The sequence below is a fragment of the Rhinopithecus bieti genome, unplaced genomic scaffold (genome assembly GCF_001698545.2).
Source record: "Rhinopithecus bieti isolate Rb0 unplaced genomic scaffold, ASM169854v2 scaffold_6022, whole genome shotgun sequence".
NCBI classification, from domain to species: Eukaryota; Metazoa; Chordata; class Mammalia; order Primates; family Cercopithecidae; genus Rhinopithecus; species Rhinopithecus bieti.
The window spans coordinates 1,668,685-1,688,779 of NW_016805265.1; positions in this window are offsets into that span (position 1 = coordinate 1,668,685).

Below are 20,095 nucleotides of genomic sequence, written 5' to 3' on the forward strand. Positions count from 1 at the left end.
CAAAAAAAAAAAAAAAAAAAAAAATAGCCAGGCAGTGGTGCATGCCTGTAACCCCAGTTACTTGGGAGACTGAGGCAGGAGAATCATTTGAACCCAGGAGGTAGAGGTTGCAGGGTTGCAGTGAGTGCAGATCACACCATTGCACTCCAGCCTGGTTGAAAAAGCAAGACTCTGTCTTAAAAAAAAAAAAAGAAAAGAAAAAAAAATTTAAATGCCAGAGGAAGGAAGAGATTTCTCACACCTTGAAAGAACCTAGACAGCTTCCTGGAGGAGGTGTCATTTGGTTGAGATTCAGGAAAGAGAGTAGGATTTACCTTGAGAACAAGAATTAGGTATCCCAGGCAAAGGACAGCTTGAGCAAAGGCCAGGAGACTGGAGTGAACACTCTCCAGCCCACTACAACCTCCTGGGGACAGAGAGCTAGCATCCAAGGAACACCCTGAGTTGGGGGTATGAAGTTGAAAAGTAGACAGGGCCTACCCTCAAGGGCCTCCCAGCCTCTGTTGGAGAAGAGAGACATTTGTAAACATCACTCCCAACTGAGCCAGACCCACACAGTGCCACAACTCCATGAAGATGGCCACTTGGGAAGGGAGAGACTTGAGGTCAGCTCTGGACAGTCATCAAAAAATAAACATGTCCCTGGACATTCAGGAAACGCCCAGTCAAAGCTCTGTCCAGGCAGGGCTGTTTGCTTATTTGTGACTTTCCTGCTTTCCATCACCCTGTCAGCAGCCACCCTACCCCCACCCTCACTCTGACACCCAGTCCAGCCTGGCCTCAGTCATTGGCTTCAGAAGAAAACCAGCTCCTATGGCAGGACATGGTGGCTCATGCCTGTAATCCCAGCACTTTGGGAGGCTGAGACAGGAGGATCACTTCAGCTCAGAAGTTCAAGACCAGCGTGGGCAACATAGAGAGAACTCGTCTCTTAAAAATAAAAAAAGAAAGAAAAGAAAAGAAACCCGGTTCCTGAGAGAAGACAGGCAAGAGAGGAAGCAGCACAGTACGTGTGGGGTCGTTGGGTGAGTGTTGTGTCAGAGTGCTTTTTCTCACACATAGGTCTGGCCGTGTGCGATGAACACAGGTGTGTCTGCCCACATGGGCAGGCTGGAGTCTGTGTGTACATGTGTACACATGTGCATGTCGTACTATGGTAGGTGGGGGTCTGGGTGAAGCAGTGTGGACTCTGGGCCCAGCTGGACTGCGCTGAAATCTAACTCCAGCAAGTTACTTTGCCTTTCTCTGACTCAGTTTCTACATTTGCTAAATTGGGAAAATAATATTACTGGTCTTACAGGGTTATAAGGATTGAAATGATTCACGAAGACACTTGATCAATGGTGCTGGCGCACAGAAAGTGCTTAATAAGTGTTAGCATTAACATTTATCATGTATCCATGTGCATGTGGGTGAGAGAGACAGGATGTGTATGCATGTGTGCACACATGTAGGTTACGAGTGTGGACATGTGGGCAGCTTTGCAGAGACTGCATGAGCGTCTCAAGGGTACACGTGCTGGGATTCTGGAAACAGCCGCCACAAGCAGCCTGGCGCCCTCCTGAGGAGCCCAGGCCCACCGTGCCCTTAGAGGAAAGCCAGGCTTTTAGCAGACTCCTTCCCTGCAGCCCTCTGCCCTGAGGAGGAGGCCCCAAGCACTGGTCTGATTCTTCTTGCTTTGAGCTCCTCGAGTCTTTTGTTGTCTTTCCATTTCCTCAGGCTGCAAGAGTGTGGGTATTTTTTTCTATCGAAGGCCAGTGACCCCCAAAAGAAATCAAGCAGGGGTTATATGCAAAATCAACTAAATCTGGGGTCTGTTTTTCCTTGAAAAGCAACAAAGGAACTCAACTCTTCTGCTTTTTAAATCAAGAACAGTAAATGGCACCTACGCTAAAACAAAACAAACAAAAAAAAAGTTATTATATTATGTGAAATTGCTTTATAAAGGGTAAAGCACTTTATAGATATGAGGAAGTCTTATCCCTTCAGAGGCAAAGCGCACTCCTCCAGGGCAAGGGAGGAGGAGCCAGTAAAAGGGAAAAGAGAGATTAAGAGGAAAAGCCGGGAGCCTGGAACTGGGTGGTTCCTGGAGGATCCAACCTTCAGTACTGATAAGCAGACAGCCATGTTGAACTGCCCTGATTCACACACCTTTAGAATTTAAATTCTAGATAGAAACACAGTGGGCTTTGGACTCAGGCTGGCCTGGATTCAAGTCCCAGCTTTGCTGTCACCAGCAGGGCCACTGCATTAAACACTGTGTCCCTGGATTTGTGCAACCCAGGGATCCGCTGACCAGGCATGTGAATTGAGCTGTAGTTGGATCAGTGGTGACCCCCACAAAGGATATGTCTGTGTCCTAATCCCAGAACCTGTGCACCTGTGAATATTACCTTCTATGGTGAAAGATATGAATAATCAAAGAACTTGAGAAGGGTTTATCCTGATTTATCTGTGTGGGTCCTAAATACAATGACAAGTGTCCTTATGAAAGGAGGAAGAGAGCAATTGGAGACAGACAAGAAGAGAAGACGTGGACACACAGAGGAGAAGAGGAGAAGGTGACGTGAAGACATAGGCAGGGATTGGAGTGATGCAGCCACAAGCCCAGGAATGCCAGGGCTACCAGAAACTGGAAGAGCATAGGAAAGGATTCTCCCCTAAAGCCCCTGGAAGTAGAACCAGGCTGACACCTTCATTTCAGACTTCTAGCCTCCAGAGCTGTAAGAGAATAAATTTCTGTTGTTTTAAGCCTCCCAATTTGTGGCAATTTGTTACAGCAACCACAGGAAAATAACACCAGGGGAAATTAGTGAACTTCTCTAAATCTGGGAATAGTGATCACTCCTCCCTCCTAGAGGTTTTATTGAGGATAAAATAAGGAATGCACAGGCCAGGCATGGTGGCTCACGGCTGTAATCCCAGCGCCTTGGGAGGCCAAAGTGGGAGGATGACTTGAGCCCAGGAATTTGAGACCAGCCTGGGCAATATAGTGACACCCTATCTCAAAAAAAAAAAAAATTAATTAAATAACCAGATCTGTTGGCATGCTCCTGTAGTCCCAGCTACTCGGGAGGCTGAGGTGGAAGGATCACTTGAGCCCAGAAGTTTGAAGCTGCAGTGAGCTATGATCACACCACTGCACTCAAGCCTGGGCAACAGAGCAAGACCCTGTCTCTAAAAAAAAAAAAAAGATTTTCATTTCTGAAGGGCCCTTGGGGAAAATTAAAAGAAAAGAAAAAAAAGTTAGATAGGTAGATGAATGTATAGTTAGCTGTGGAGCTGTGAGGTCCTGTTTGAAGATTCAGGGAGGCAATGTTAACCCTCCAGTTGTGTCCCACAATGCTCTGTGCTGGGGATTCATGGCGAGCAGGACTCAGTATCTGCACGCCAATGAGAGTTTTGAGCTTTATGTCTGCCTCTGAGGCCTCACAGCCTGAGTCTCAGCCTTCCTCACCTCCTGACTCCTGGCAACAGTCTAGAGTTGCCCAGTTTCCTTGTCTCTAAATGTCCACCAATATCCATTCTACCCAGTTCTTCCTTTTAGGAACAGCAACTGCTGAACTCAGCAGGACTTACTGCTATTCAACTAGAGACTTCATTTCCCAGCCTCCCTTGCAGCTGTGGTGGGCGGGGGGCGGGGCATCTAGGTAAGTCCTGACCAATGGGGTGTGACAGGAAGTGATGACGCCCCTGAAAGGAAGCGGCTTGGGAGCCCCTGCCAGAAATCTCCAAGGTGGATGGGGGAGAAGCACTTCTAGCCCTGCAGACGAAAGCGGTCTAGTGCTGTGCTGCCAGATACTGGAGCTACTAGCCACGTGTGGCTACTTAAATTAATAAAAGTTAAATAAAATTTAAGCTCTTCCTTTCTCCACCATCATGGTGTGTGAAGTTAACTGTTTCTCGCCATGTCTTCTCACAAGATTTTTCAGGGTCAAGTGATTCCTGGTCAAGAAACAAAAGCAAAATCGTCCCATTCCCCAGTGGATTCAGATGAAAACTGGCAATAAAATCAGGCACAACTCCAAGAGGAGACATTGGAGAAGAACCAAGCAAGGCATGAGATGACACACATATTAATGCTGAATCAAGGTCACTATCTTACACTATCAAGCTGACAAGGTCACCACTATCTAGACAGTCAGACATGTTTGATTGGGAAAATGTTTTTCTCTTCGTTTACATGTGCTGCACTAGTAGGCTGGTTCAGAAATAAATATGTGAAAACCCCTTTTATTTAAATAAATCAATAATAAAATTTAAATAAAATGTAAACCTCAATTTCTCAGTCACATTGGCCACGTTTTTTTGTTTGTTTGTTTGTTGGTGGTTTTTTTTTGTTTCTTTGTTTTTGTTTTTGAGACAGAGTCTCGGTCTGTCCCCCAGGCTGGAGTGCAGTGGCGTGATCTCCGCTCACTGCAAGCTCCGCCTCCCAGGTTCACGGCATTCTGCTGCCTCAGCCTCCCAAGTAGCTGGGACTACAGGCACCCACCACCATGCCCAGCTAATTTTTTTTGTATTTTTAGTAGAGACGGGGTTTCACCGTGTTAGCCAGGATGGTCTCAATCTCCTGACCATGATTCACCCGCCTTGGCCTCCCAAAGTGCTGGGATTACAGGCGTGAGCCACCGCACCCGGCCCCATCATTGGCTACGTTTTAAATACTCACTGGACATGTAGCTAATGGCTGCTGTACTGGACAGCCAGAGAGAGAACATTTCCATCATCGCAGAAGGTTCTATTGGACAGCACTGTCCTAGAGAATGTACAACAGCAAGAAAGAAGGAGGCTGGGTTCCTGGACAAATTTGAGGAGCAGCCTCTCCTGATCCAACTGCCTATCATCTTATATTTTTACTCTCTTGTAAAGAGAGAAATAAACCCTATATCTATGCAGCCAAGCCAATATCCTAACAAATACTTCAAAAAAAAAAAAAAAAACTTCATTACTGGAATAAAAAAAAAAAGATAAAATAAGAATTCTTTTAATCAACCCCTTTAGGGTTCCTCAAAAAAAAAAAGTGTCCATTGGCAGATGAATGGATAAGCAAAACGTGGTATATCCATACTGTGGAATATCATTCAGCCTTTAAAAGGAAGGAAGTTCTGGCTGGGTGCGGTGGCTCACACCTGTAATCCCAGCACTTTAGGAGGTGGAAGTGGGCAGATCACTTGAGGTCAGGAGTTCAAGACTAGCCTAGACAACATGGCAAAACCCTGTCCCTATTAAAAATACAAAAATTACCCAGATGTGGTGGCACACACCTGTAATTCTAGCTACTCAGGAGGCTGAGGCAGGAGAATTGCTTGAACCCGGGAGGCAGGGGTTGCAGTGAGCAGAGATTGTGCTACTGCTCTCCAGCCTGGGTGATGGAGTGAGACTCTATCTCAAAAAAAAGAAGGAAGTTCTGACACATACAACGGTACGGATGAACCTTGAGAACAAACATTATACAAGGTCAAGTAAGCCAGACACAAAAAGACAAATATTGTGATTCCACTTCTATGAAATATCTAGAGTAGTCAAATTCATAGACAACAAATGAAATGATGGTTGCCGGAGCTGGGGGGAGGGAAAGTGGGGAAGTTAGTGTTTAATAGGAACAGAATTTCAGTTTTGCAGGTTGAAAAGAGTTCTGGGGATGGATAGAGGTGATGATTGCACAATGTGAATATCCTTAATGCCACTGAACTATATAACTGAAAAGCATTAAGATGTATTATGTATATACATTAATATGTATTATGTACATTTTACTACAATTAGAAAATTGGGGAAAAATCAACCCCTTTTTCATTTAAGTTACCAGGAGCAGTTTCTATTGCTTGTAACTAAGAATATTGATTGTTGAAAAAAGGGTAAAACAGGAAGGGTAAAAGAGGGGGTGCTGATCTGGTCTAGGGGGAGCAGGAGGGCTTTCTTAGGCAACTGTTGTTTACACTGAGACCTTTGCCACTACAGCAAGTCCACAACAAGGGAACTGAGCTAGGGCTACTCACCATTCTGCCCCTGGGCAGAGCTGCAGTGCCAGGGCCAACGTGGTGCCGAAGATGTCATAGAGGGTACTCCCTCCCCAAAACGAGCCTAGATTTGTTTACACATGGGAAATGGTTGACCCAGTTCTGAGGCAAGAAATGTACAAAATGAACTATGTCAGATCAGCTTGCAAGGACTTTTCAAAGACCACTAGGGTAGTGTCAAATGGACTCAGGAGGCTAGATGCAGTGGCTCACACGTGTAATCCCAGCACTTTGGGAGGCAGAGGCTGGTGGATCACCTGAGGTCAGGAGTTCGAGACCAGCCTTGCCAACATAGTGAAACCCAGTCTCTACAAATAATACAAAAATTAGCTGGCATGGTGGTGCACATCTGTAATCCCAGCTACTTGGGAGGCTGAGGCAGGAGAATCTCTTGAACCCGGGAGGTGGAAGTTTCAGTGAGCCGAGATCGTGCCATCACACTCCAGCATGGGCAGCAAGAGCGAAACTTTGGTCTCCAAAGAAAAAAAAAAGGACGTGGGAGCCAACCTGAAGTGCCTCCTACTGGACAAAGGTGGAACAAGTTGCATATTGGTAATAAAACCAATTGAAATACATGAAATCTTTTTTTTTTTTGAGATGGAATCTTGCTCTGTCGCCCAAACTGGAGTGCAATGGCACCATCTCCACTCACTGCAAGCTCCGCCTCCTGGGTTCACACCATTCTCCTGCTTCAGCCTCCCGAGTAGCTAGGACTACAGGCACCCGCCACCACACCTGGCTAATTTTGTTTTTTGTATTTTTTAGTAGAGATGGGGTTTCACAATGTTAGCCAGGGTGGTCTCGATCTCCTGACCCTGTGATCCGCCCGCCTCGGCCTCCCAAAGTGCTGGGATTACAGGTGTGAGCCACTGTACCCGGCCGTGCATGAAATATTTTTAAATCTATGAGTTCATAATGATACTAAAAGCAAATAAACAAATTTAGGACGATAAAAGGGAATTAACTTGTTCTTTTGAAGACTAGTAAATAAAAAGACAAATCCTGCCTTTCTTATATGAGCTGTACCTCTGGATAACCAAAGAGTAAATGAAGAGAAGTATTTCTCTTTACTAACAAATGAAGAAGGAATAATAGATTTTTCAGCCCCTTATACATTTATGAATGTAGGCACTGATCATCAATGGTCTCTAATAGCACCAAAAGACAACAGTTTAGAACAAATGGCTAATTGTTTAAAAGATTAATTTTTAAAAGACAGACAATAGATATGTGTCTCCTGATAGAACACATCACCACCAGTGACATAGCTTTGCCAAAACCAGAGACAAGAACAACAGAACACCTGAATCTAATCAAACCTCCAGACCCAAATTCCAACTTACAGAATCAGAGTACAGAGGAACTTGCTAAATATACAATTAGAAAATTCAAACTGTGAGAAACTCTTCCTAACAAATAATCCAGTTTCTTTCACAAATCAACCTCAAGAAGAGAAAAAATAGAGGAGAAACTTTAGTTTGAAAAAGAAATGTATTAACTAACGATGTGTGGGCCTTATTTAGATTCTCATTCATACATACTATATTTTCATTAAATAATTGTTTATGAAACATTTGGAAATTTGGATAATGCTGGAATATTTGATTATCTTAAGTGCTATTAGTTCTTTTAGGCATAACAATAATATTTTCAGATAAAATGATGTAATGTGCAGGATTTACTCAATATAATTTGGGAAGACAGAAGTGAGTGAGGATGTGGATTTAAAAAAGATTGGCCAAGAGTTGATCCTTGTTGAAGCTGGGCAATAAATACACAGGGATTTATTATACTATTCTCTTTCTGTCTTGAAATTTGAAAGCTTCTGCTTGACTTTTTTTTTTTTTTTTTTAAGAATCCTTTGGCATCTGTATCTATTTGAAATTTTCTTAAAAAAAAATGTTTTTTCTTTTGAGACAGAGTCGCACTCTGTCACCCAGATTAGAGTGCAGTGGCGTGATCCCGGCTCACTGCAATCTCTGCCTCCCAGGTTCAAGCAATACTCCTGACTCAGCCTCCTTAGTAACTGGGATTACAGGCACCCACCACCATGCTCGGCTAATTATTGTATTTTTAGTAGAGACAGGGTTTTACCATGTTGGCCAGGCTGGTCTCAAACTCCTGACCTCAGGGGATCTGCCCACCTTGGCTTCCCAAAGTTCTGGGATTACAGGCATGAGCCAGTCAAATTTTCTAAAATAATTTTAAAATATATAATTCACCACAGGCTGGATGCGGTGGATCACACCTATAATCCCAGTACTTTGGGAGGCTGAGGCAGGCAGATCACTTGAGCTCAGGAGTTCAACACCAGCCTGGGTAACATGCAAAACCCCATCTCTACGAAAAAGTACAAAACTAGCCTGGCGTGATGGCACACGCCTGTAGTCCAGCTACTCAGGAGGCTGAGGTGGGAGGATCATTTGACCCTGGGAGGGTGGAGGTTGCAGCAAGCCCAGATTACACCACTGTACTCCAGCCTGGGCAACAGAGCCAGATCCTCTCTCAAAAAAATAAAAATTATATATATATAATTCACCACATACAAAATTTCAGAGGGCAACTCAAGACAAAGGGATCAAGGCAGATTTCCATGCCTGCTTTCCCCCACTACCTCCCAGCACCACCTCCCCATGCTCCAGTCAGGCCACTGCTCCTATCCCTTTCCTGTGGTGATTTTATTTCAAGGACTTCAATAGCTTTCCCTGTCACTGGGTCTTTTTGTTGTTGTTGTTGTTTTAAATACTGCTCAGTAAGATATAATCCACATATCATATGATTCACCCATTTAAAGTATAAAATTCAATGGTTCTTGGAGTAGTCACAGATATGTGCAATCTTTACCACCATCTTTTTTTTTTTTTTTTTTAATGTGGAGTCTTGCTTTGTCGCCAAGGCTGGAGTGCAGTGGCTTAATCTCATCTGACTGAAACCTCCACCTCCTGGGTTCCAGCAACTATCCTGCCTCAGCCTCCTGAGAAGCTGGGATTATAGGCATGCGCCACCATGCCCGGCTAATTTTTGTATTATTAGAGACAGGGTTTCACCATGTTGGCCAGACTGGTCTTGAACTCCTGACCTCAGGTGATCCACCGGCCTCTGCCTCCCAAAGTGCTGGGAGGCATAAGCCATCACACTCAGCCCACCATCAATTTTAGGATATTGCCACAGTCTTTATCAGACACACACTCCGAAAGTTCTTAATACCTTCCAAACTTACACAAAAGGAGTTGAAGTCTTGATCCTTTCTCTCCCAAGAGGCCTCTGTACCTTCGATGCCAGTTTTCTTGCAATGATACATGTTCCATGTACCATCCACCTTACATACATACAGTAATGTCCCCTCACTGGTCACCCTACCACAGAATAATGAATGATGGCCTTCCAGGTGCAGGCCCAGCGTGAGCAAAGGCCTGGAGGCATGAAGCTATGAGTGCAGGGGATCTCCAAGAAGCCCAAAGTCATTCAAAGGTGAAAGAGGGAGGAAGCAGGAGATGGAGAAATCCCAGCTGGCCAAGGAGACTGAACCCAAGCAAGCCCACAACACTGTAGGAGTTGCAGGTGCCCCTGCCCAGGGAGGTGGAGCCACTCCCCTCAGGAGGAAAGCCCTGTGCCACCATCACCCTTTTCCTGTCCTCAGTCCCTCTCCAGAGGCCTGCACATCACAGAGGCCTAGCAGCCACACCTTTCAAAGCAGGAATTTTCTTTATTCCAAGACAAGAGATGTTTTCACTGTGGCAGCCCAGCTAGGAGCCCCCTCTCCTTCCTGTCCTCCCTTCTCAGGGAATCAATCTTCCTAAACCTCATCTTTCTAGAGACCATCTGGAGAAAACCGTTCAGGAAACTCAGCCGGGTACTAAGCCCAGAGCTCCCTTCCATCTTGCCCTGTCAGAGCCCAGCACTGGGGCCTTAAAGAATCCTTATAGCTGGGGCTGCCACAAAGTTCCTGGCCACAGGAGCAGGCCCTACTTGTGCTCATAGCTGTACCTTCCAGACATCTCCCCTTGCCCCCCTCCCCAGTGCCTCTGAACCCCTGGTCCTGCTCTGCTGGTGTCCCTCAGTTGTAACATCCAGAGAAGTCGTGTGGTAGAGTGTGGAACCTGGCTCTGCTGCGTGACTTTGGCCAAGTAACCTGACCGCCATGAGTCTTGTCCCAATCAGTAAAATTGGGGTTAACACCCTCCTTGAGAAGCTGTGGTAAGGATTAAATGAGATAATGTAACTTAAAATGATTCTCCTAATTTGAAAATTAGCCAGGCATGGTGGCAGGTGCCTGTAATCCCAGCTACTTGGGACACTGAGGCAGGAGAATCACTTGAACCTGGGAGGCAGAGGTTGTAGTGAGCCAAGATCACACCACAGCACTCCAGCCTGGGTGACAAGAGTGAAACTTTTCTCAAAAAAAATAAATAAATAAGCCGGGTGCGGTGGCTCATGCCTGTAATCCCAGCAATTTGGGAGGCCAAGGCAGGTGGATCACCTGAGGTCAGGAATTTGAGACCAGCCTGACCAATATGGAGAAACCCCATCTCTATTAAAAATACAAAATTAACCAGGCGTGGTGGCGTATGCCTGTAATCCCAGCTACTCGGGAGGCTGAGGCAGGAGAATCGCTCGAACCTGGGAGACAGAGGTTGCAATGAGCCGAGATCGTGCCATTGCACTCTAGCCTGGGCGACAAAAGCAAAACTCCATACTACAATACAATAATACAATACAATACAATACAATACAATACAATACAATACAATACAATACAATACAATACAATACAAAACAAAAGATTCTCCTTGTTTATTCTACGTTGTTGTTCTCAAACTCACCAGCCATCCTCCCACCTCAGGACCTTGGCACTTGCCATTCCCTATGCCTGGAAACTCCCTGGATGGCTAGTCACAGCTCAAATGTTACCTTCTTGGAGAGGCCTCCCTGATCAGGCTATCTACGATAGATCCCTGTTCCTTCCCTCCCTCTCCCTTACTCTGCTTTGATGTTCTTCAAAGCTCCTGATGTACCTGACATGTTACAGAGTGATATGCTGTTGCCTGCCCATCTCTCCACTGGTATGTCAGTTCAGTGAGGGCAGGCACCTCGTCTGTGTCGTTCCCTGCCATAGCCCTAGTGCTAGGACAGTGCCAGGCACATAGTAGGTATTCAGCAGATATTTAATGAATGAAAGAAGAAATGGCTGCCTGCATGAACAAGTCACCTTGCACGGTGCCTGGACCATCACAGGGGCTCGGCAAATAGGAGTTTTTTGTTTGTTTGAGACTGAGTCTTACTCGGTCGCCCAGGCTGGAGTGCAGTGGTGTGATCTCGGCTCACTATAATCTCTGCCTCCCGAGTTCAAGCGATTCTCCTGCCTTAGACTCCTGAGTAGCTGGGATTACAGACGCCTGCCACCATGCCCTGCTAATTTTTGTATTTTTTTAAAGACAGTGTTCACCATGTTGGCCAGTCAGGTCTTGAACTCCTGACCTCAAGTGATCTGCCCACCTCGGCTCTCAAAATGCTGGGATTACAGGCATAAGCCACCACACTCGTCCAGCAAATAGGAGTTTTTATTGTTTCTAATTTGGAGGTACTGAGAGGGGCACAGAGGGCATGGGGACTGGGCTTCTGGGAACAGGTGGAGCTGAAGAGAAGAACTTAGATGAGACTCAACGCTACCCACAGCCTGTTTTGAGGTCAAACACCACAGGGCATGACATTTAGTTAAAAGCAGGCTTCGCTATCAGAGAACTCCCTGGTCTGAGGGGAGCCTCCAGCCCTGCCATTGCAAGCCCTGCTCTCCGATGTCCAGTGAGCTGGGTCAGAATAGGTAAGGGGATTGGGATGGGCCTGTCCCTGAGACTGGACAGACTCCTCCGCCCTTACTTTGGCAAGGTGCCCAGCTGGCCCCAGCAATGGGATTGATAAGAGGCTGTCTCTGCTGCCTGACTGGTCACCAGGACAGAGTTTGCAATAGACCTGTAGGCTGGGTAGGGAATGAGATTAGGCCCCAGTCAGAGGAACTACAGGACAAGGTCATGAGTCTGTAGCCCTGAACTGTGCCACTGGGGCCTGGTATAACCCAATTCAGAACAAGATGGACTCCAGCGTCATGGAGGAAAGCCCAGGTTCATCCCTTTAACTGTGTAACTTCTGGCAAATCACTCAAACTCTCTGAGCCTCTTTCCCCACCTGTCAGGGGGAAATAACAATATCCACCGTAAGATGTTGACGGGATGATTATTAAGAATAATAATAGTTACCACTTACTAGCTCTCTGCTATGTGTGTTTGGGGGCAGGGTTTGTTACAATATCTCATTTGATCCTCAAAAACTCCCTAATGTTAGATGCTTCTATTCTGGTTTTTTGTTTGATTGGTTGTTTTTTTTTTTTAGATGGAGTCTGGCTGTTGCCCAGGCTGGAGCACAGTGGCACGATCTTGCCTCACTATAACCTCTGCCTCCCAGGTTCAAGTGATTCTCCTGCCTCAGCCTCCCAAGCAGGTGGGATTATAGATGTGTGTCACCACACCCAGCTAATTTTTTGTATTTTTTAGTAGAGACGGGGTTTCACCATGCTGGCTAGGCTGGTCTTGAACTCCTGAGCTCAGGTGATCCATCTGCTTCAGCCTCCCAAAGTGCTGGGATTACAGGCGTGAGCCACTGTGCCGGCCCTATTTTGTTTTTAAAGATGAGGAAATCAAGGTTCAGAGAGGGTAGTGATCAGTCCAGAGACACACAGCTCAGAAGAATCAGAGTAAAACTGGACTTATGTCTGCGGGTTGCAAAGCCCTGTGTTAACCATCATCTAGAAAATGTACTTAAACCCCAGCACCTGGCCAGGCACAACCAGACCCCAAATAAATGTGAATACTTTTCTCCTTCCCTGAGCTTCAGGTCTGGGGGAAGGTGAGCCTGGCTGTAAGGACTGGAGGGACAAGGGGGCAGGTGGCCCTTACGCTGGGTTGAGGCCACAGCAATGGCCCCACCCTAGCCCCAGTCAAGCACAAGCAGCTTGGGCTGGTTTTCCCGGTCTTGACACCACCTCCTTGGCCAGGGCAGCCTGGGGTCACCCGAGTAGAGGAAGTTTAGCCAGGTCACCCTCTTGCTTCCCCACAGATTTTCCACTCACCTTTTGGCCAGGAATTCCCCGGAGCCCCTGCCCAGGGCCTGTGAGGTTAAGCCACCTTCTGAGCTGCTCCCCCAAAAGAGGACAGCCTAATTCACTTATGACCCACACCAATAAATCAGGGAGGGGCGGGGGGTGGGGACATTCATAAATCCATATCAAACAGTCCCCAAATTATGACAGATGACATGGCAGTCATAAAATTGCACAAGCAAAACTCACCAAGTCATTAATTTCATGGCCGTAGAAAATAAACAGACACATTTTTTCGCGGTCCTAATAAATTTTTAAAAACTCAAAGAATGGTCCATCTGCTTCGAATAATTTTTAATTTCCTATTCTGTCTCATTCCCATTAGCTATTCCACTGAGATATTTGCTAAATTCTTTCATTTACCTCCTCCCATCTGTACTCAATTACCCTATTCCCAAATAGAGTGAGTTTTTGTTTCTCCTATGCGCGGGACAAAATACCCCCACCTGTACCTTAAAGCAAATGTTATGTGTGTTTTATTATCTGTTAGACCGTATGAGTCATTCTAACTCGATTGCCTGTGCGGAAAGGCTTGGAGAGCAATGTGATTTTGATGTTTTCTGGCTTGGTTGGAAAACACCTGCCCGATTCTCAAAGCTAATCTATTAACGTGGTAAATGCTGTAGCAGATGTTCCTGAGTGAGCGAGGGGCTGCGCTGGGCTATGACTGGGCCCGACGTGTTGGGTGCACTGTGGAAATGCTCGAAGATCAGAGGCCAGCAGCGCCACTGGGGGCCGAGCTGTCACGAAGTCACATTTTCCGCTGGCCCCCGGGTTCTGGCTGCCTGGAGGCTCCCTGCTGCCTCCGTGGGCTCTCAGCAGCCACTCGAGCTGGAAGGACATTTCAAGGTTATCTGGCTCACCTGACGCCCATGTTTTACAGAAGACAGACTGAGGTCCAGAGAGGAGGTATGCCTTGCCCAGAGTCACACAGCATACTGAAAAAGGAGAACACCCTTAGAGGTCAGAGGTGGGTACAGAAAGCTGAGACTTGTTTTATGGAGCTGAGATGGAGGGAGGAAGAGGAAGAGAATTCTATGGGCACTTCCTTCCCCTAATGCCTTCTACCCAGCAAACAAGATCATTTGGAGATTTTCAATCTGAAATTTTCCAAGGCCATCTTTCCTCATTCTGCAGGAGTTGGGCCAGGCCTATGACAGAGCATAGAACCAAGAATCAGCCAAGGAGCCAACAACTTGCCCAGGGTTAGGTTGTTTCAACACTGTATGCCCTGGCACATGCAAAGCTCCTTTTGCAAAGCCCCAATAACACAGGCTTCCAGGCCGAGCTGCAAATCTGAGGAGGAATCATGGTCTCCAAAGCTACACATGGCAGGATCCATGTAGCTGCACTATGAGTGCCCACACTCTCTCAGTCCTCAATATTTCCATACACACTGGTGGCTTCTTACTATGGGTGCCTACAATACTGCCTGGGAGCTCCCTCTGGCCTGGGATCATGTTCAGTCAACCCTCAGGACAGGCCAGAGATGCTAGGGACTTAACGCCAACAAAGCAGCCCTACAACAGTTGGAGTATAAATACCCCAGCTCCCTCACCTCATGGATGGGACAATTCTGAGTCATGTCCTACATCAGTGGTTCTCAATCTGAGATGATTTTGCACTCCTGGGGACATTTGGCGATATCTGAGACATTTTGGTTGAGTGGTTGTTATTGGCATCCGGTGGTAGAGGTCAGGATGCTGCTAAACTTCCTACTGTGCACACAACAGCCCCCTATAACACAGAATCCAGCCCAGGCTGAATACAGTGGCTCATACCTGTAATCTTAACACTTTAGGAGGGCAAGGCAGGTGAATCACTTGAGGCCAGGAGTTCGAGACCAGCCTGGCCAACATGATGAAACCTCACCTCTAACTAAAAATACAAAAATTAGCCAGGCGTGGTGGCACACACCTGTAATCCCAGCTACTTGGGATGCCGAGGCACAATAATTGCTTGAACCCAAGAGGTAAAAGTTGCAGTGAGCCGAGATCACTGCACTGCAGCCTGGGCGACAGAGCAAGACTCTGTGTCCAAGACGTCTGGCCCAAAATGTCAATAGGGCCAAGGTTGAGAAGCTCTGTTCTATTCCCTCTCCCAGAGGGACTGAGCCTCAGATGCCCACAGTGATGCTCTGCTTATTTAGGCACACTCTCCTGATTTCCTCCCACCCTCCACCCAGCTCACTTCCCCACTGTCCTACCAGTGTCTCCTGGGCCCACATCCCACATAACTACTTTTACTCAAATCTTCATCTCAGGGTCTGCTTCCTGGGGGACCCAACCTAAGATCATCCATTACTACGGTCATGGTGACAATCTTAGAAGGATCTCAGAAGCCTGGGTTTCTATTTCAGCTATCTAGACTCTTAATACACATGTTCAGTCCCAGTAGCACTCACATTGATGGGGCCACTTGAGGACATACACATGGGGGCATGGCAGACCAGCTTAGGCAGGAGGCCCTTTGTCCTCTGAAGGACTGGCTGATTGGAGCTATGGTCACCCTACACAGTGATGTAAGACTGGAGTCCATATTCAATGCAGTCCCTATCAGAGCCCCAGCTGACCTCTTTATAGAAACTGACAAGCTGATTCTAAAGTTCATATGGAATTTCAAGGGACTCAAAATAACGAAAACAATCTTGAAAAAGAACAAAGTAAGAGGACTAACACTTTTGATTTCAAAACTTGCTACAAAGCAAGAGTAATCAAGATAGTTTGGTACTGGCATACAAATAGGCATATAGGTCAATGGACTATACAAATTAACTCAAAATGGATCAAAGACCTAAATGTAAGAGCTAAACTGTAAAAGTCTTAGAAGAAAACAGAGTTTTTTGTTTCATTTTGTTTTATTTTCTGAGACAAGATTTTGCTCTGTCACCCAGGCTAGAATGCAGTGGCTCAGTCTTGACTCACTGCACCTCCTTGACTTCCCAGGCTCCAATGATCCTCCCACCCCAGCCTCCCAAGTAGCTGGGACCACAGGCATGTGCCACCCTGCCTGGCTAATTATTTAATCTTTATAACCTTGGATTTGGCAAAGGATTCTTAGACATGACCCCAAAAGCATGAGCAGCAAAAGAAACAAAATCATAAATAGAACTTAAAACTTTAAACTTTTATGCCCTGTAGGACTCCAACAATAAAGTGAAAATACAACCCACCGAAAGGGAGAAAATATTGTAAATCATATATCTGATAAAAGACCTCATATATTTTGAAGCTATATTATTGGGTATCCATGAAGTTAGAATTATAATTTTCTCCTGATGAATTTAAATTTTGTTACATTCACCCTCTATATTTCTTTTTTTAATTAATTAACTTTTTTTTTTAGAGACAGAGTCTTGCTTTGTCACCGAGGCTGGAGTGCAGTGGCCCAGTCTTGGCTCACTGCAGCCTCCAACTATTGGGCTCAAGTGGTCCCTCCAACCTCAGCTTGCCAAGTAGCTGGGACCACAGGCACATGCCATCCTGCCTGGAATTTTTTTTTTTTTTTTTTTTTTTGTAGGGACAAGGTTTTGCCATGTTGTTGAGGCTGATCTTGAACTCCTGGCCTCAAGTGATCCTCCTGCCTCAGCATCCCAAAGTGCTGGGATATAGGCAGGAGCACCACATCAGGCCAACCCTCTGTATCTCTAGTAACACCTTTTTGCCCTAAAGTCTATTTAGTCTGATACTGATATATCTATGCTGGTTTTCTTTTGGTCAGTATTTTTCAGGTTTTTCGGTTTTTTAGTTTTTGTTTGTTTGTTTGTTTTAACTGTTTTACTTAGAATTTTTTATTTGTCCTCATGTTTTAGATGTGTCTCATGTAAGCAGCATTTGGCTAGTCTCTTTTTTAACCCAGTCTGATAGTCTATGCCTTTTAACTGGAGAGTTCAGTCTATATTTCTAGAGATTACAAACATATTTGGCTTTATTTCTTTTTTTTTTTTTTTTTTTTCTTTTCTTTTGAGACGGAGTTTCACTCTTACTGCCCAGGCTGGAGTGCAGTGGTGCGATCTTTGCTTACTGCCACCTCCACCTCCCAGGTTCAAGTGATTCTCCTGCCTCAGCCTCTCAAGTAACTGGGTTATAGGCACATGCCACCACACCCGGCTAATTTTGTATTTTTAGTAGAGATGGGGTTTCACTGTCAGTCAGGCTGGTCTCAAACTCCTGACCTCAGGTGATCCACCCACCTCGGTCTCCCAAAGTGCTGGGATGACAGGCCTGAACCACCGTGCCCAGCCAACTCTCCAAATTTTAAAATGATTACTGAACTTAACATGATCTAATATTAACCAATATCGTACCCATCTACTGAACAACGCAGGGCACTTTGAACACTTTACTTCCATTCATATCAGGCCCAGTCTTTTAGCTTCATCTCTTGCTTAACCCCATGGAACAGACATTCTTTTGGTCAGTAAGGGTGTTTATTTAGTTTCACCCATATTTTTATTATTTTCTCAATTCATCTTTTTTTTAATACTTCAGACTTTCTCCCTGAGATCATTTTTCTTCTCTTCATGTTCATTCTTTAGAAATTCCTTTGGGGGAGCATTGGGTCTGTTGTATATAAATTCTCTCAGTTTTAGCATAAATGAAAATGTCTTTATTTCCAAACTTAGTCTTGTTTTTTGCATTTGTTATTGCGATAAAATTCACATACCATAAAATTCACCCTTTGAAAGCATATAATTCAGTGGTTTTAGTATGTTTATAAGGTTTTGCAAACATCACCACCATCTGATTCCAGAACCTTTCATCACTCAGAAAAGAAACTTTATGCCCATGAGCAGTCAATCCCTATTCCCCTCCAATACCCCTAGCCCTTGGCAGCTACTAATTTACTCTCTGTCCCTATGGATTTGCCTATTGTGGACATTTCATAAATGAAATCATACAGGTAGCCTTTGTGTCTTTCAATTAGCATGGTTTCAAGGTTCATCTATGTTATAGCATGAATTAGAATTTTATTCCTTTTCATGACAAGTAAGACTCTATTGTATGGCTATAACACTTTTTTTTTTTTTAAGCAAGGTTTCATTCTGTCACCCAAGCTGGAATGCAGTGGTGCAATCATAGTTCACTGCAGCCTCAACTTCCTGGGCTCCAGCAATGTTCCCGCCTCAGCCTACTGAGTAGTTGAGGCCACAGGTGCACACCACTATGCCTGGCTAATTGTTGTGTTTTTTGTAGAGACAGGGTTTCGACATGTTGGCCAGACTGGTCTCAAACCCCTGAGCTCAAGCAATCCACCTGCCTCAGCCTCCCAAAGTGCAGGGATTACAGGTGTGAGCCACCTCACCCAGCCACTATGCCACATTTTATTTATTCATTCGTTAGTTCCTGCACATTTCAGTTGTTTTTGTTTTGTTTGGTTTTCTTTTTTGAGACAGGGTATTGCTGTGTCACCTAGGCCGGAGTGCAGTGGTATGACCACAGCTCACTGCAGCCTTGATGTCCCTAGCTCAAGCGATCCCCTCCACCTCAGCCTCCCAAGTGGCTGGGACCACAGGCACGTGCCACCACACCTGGCTAATTAAAAAAAAAAAAATGTAGAGATGGAGTCTCCCTATGCTGCCCAGGTTGGTCTCAAACTCCTGGGCTCAAGCACTACTCCTGCTTCATCCTCCCTGATGTGCTTTGGCTGTGTCCTCACCCAAATCTCATCTTGAATTGTAGCTCCCTTAATTCCCACATGTTGTGGGAGGGACCTGGTGGGAGATAATTGAATCACGAGGGCGGTTTTCCTCATACTGCTCTCATGATGATGAATAAGTCTCATGTGATCTGATAGGTTTTGTTTTGTTTTGAGACAGAGTCTTGCTCTGTCACCAAGTCTAGAGTGCAGTGATGTGATCTCAGCTCACTGCAACCTCTGCCTCCCAGGTACAAGCAATTCTCCTGTCTCAGCCTTCCAAGTAGCTGAGACTACAGGCACACACCACCACGCCCGGCTAATTTTTGTATTTTCAGTAGAAACGGGGTTTCACCATATTGGCCAGGCTGGTCTCAAACTCCTGACCTCAGGTGATCCAGCCGCCTCGGCCTCCCAAAGTGTTGGGATTACAGGCGTGAGCCACCACACCCAGCCATTCTGATGGTTTTATAAGGGAAACCCCTTGTACTTGGCTCTCATTTCCCTCTTTGTCTGCCACCATATAAGATGTGCCTTTTGCCTTCCGCCATGATTGTGAGGCCTCCCCAGCCATGTGGAACTGTGAGTCGATCAAACTTCTTTCCTTTACAAATGAGCAAGTCTTGCCAGGCACAGTGGCTCACGCCTGTAATCCCAGCATTTTAGGAGGCCAAGATGGGTAGATCACCTGAGGTCAGGAGTTTGAGACCAGCCTGGCCAACATGATTTTGTTTGCCAGAAACCCCATCTCTACTAAGAATATAAAAAAAAATTAGCCAGGTATGGTGGGAGATGCCTGTAATCCTAGCTACTTGGGAGGCTGAAGCAGGAGAATTGCTTGAACCCAGGAGCTGGAGGTTGCAGTGAGTGGAGATGGCACCACTGCACTCCAGCCTGGGCAGCAGAGCAAGACTCAAAAAAATTAAAAATAAAAATAAATAAATAAATAAATAAATAACCCAGTCTCAGGTATGTCTTTACCCGTAGCATAAAAATGGACTAATATACTCCCTAAGTGCTGAGATTATAGGCATAAGTCACCACACCAGGCCCATTTTTTGGCTATTATGAATAATGCTGCTATGAACATGTTAAGTCCAAGTTTTTATATGGATATGTGCTTTTAATTCTCTTGAGTATACACCTAGGATCCACACTTACTCCAAAAAGATAGTTTCACTGGGGTATGTAGTTCTTCACTAGGGTGTATAGTCCCTAGTTTTGGGACTTTTTAAAAGCCTATTGAAATTAATATTCTTTCTGTGTTTCATTGCTGATGTTGATG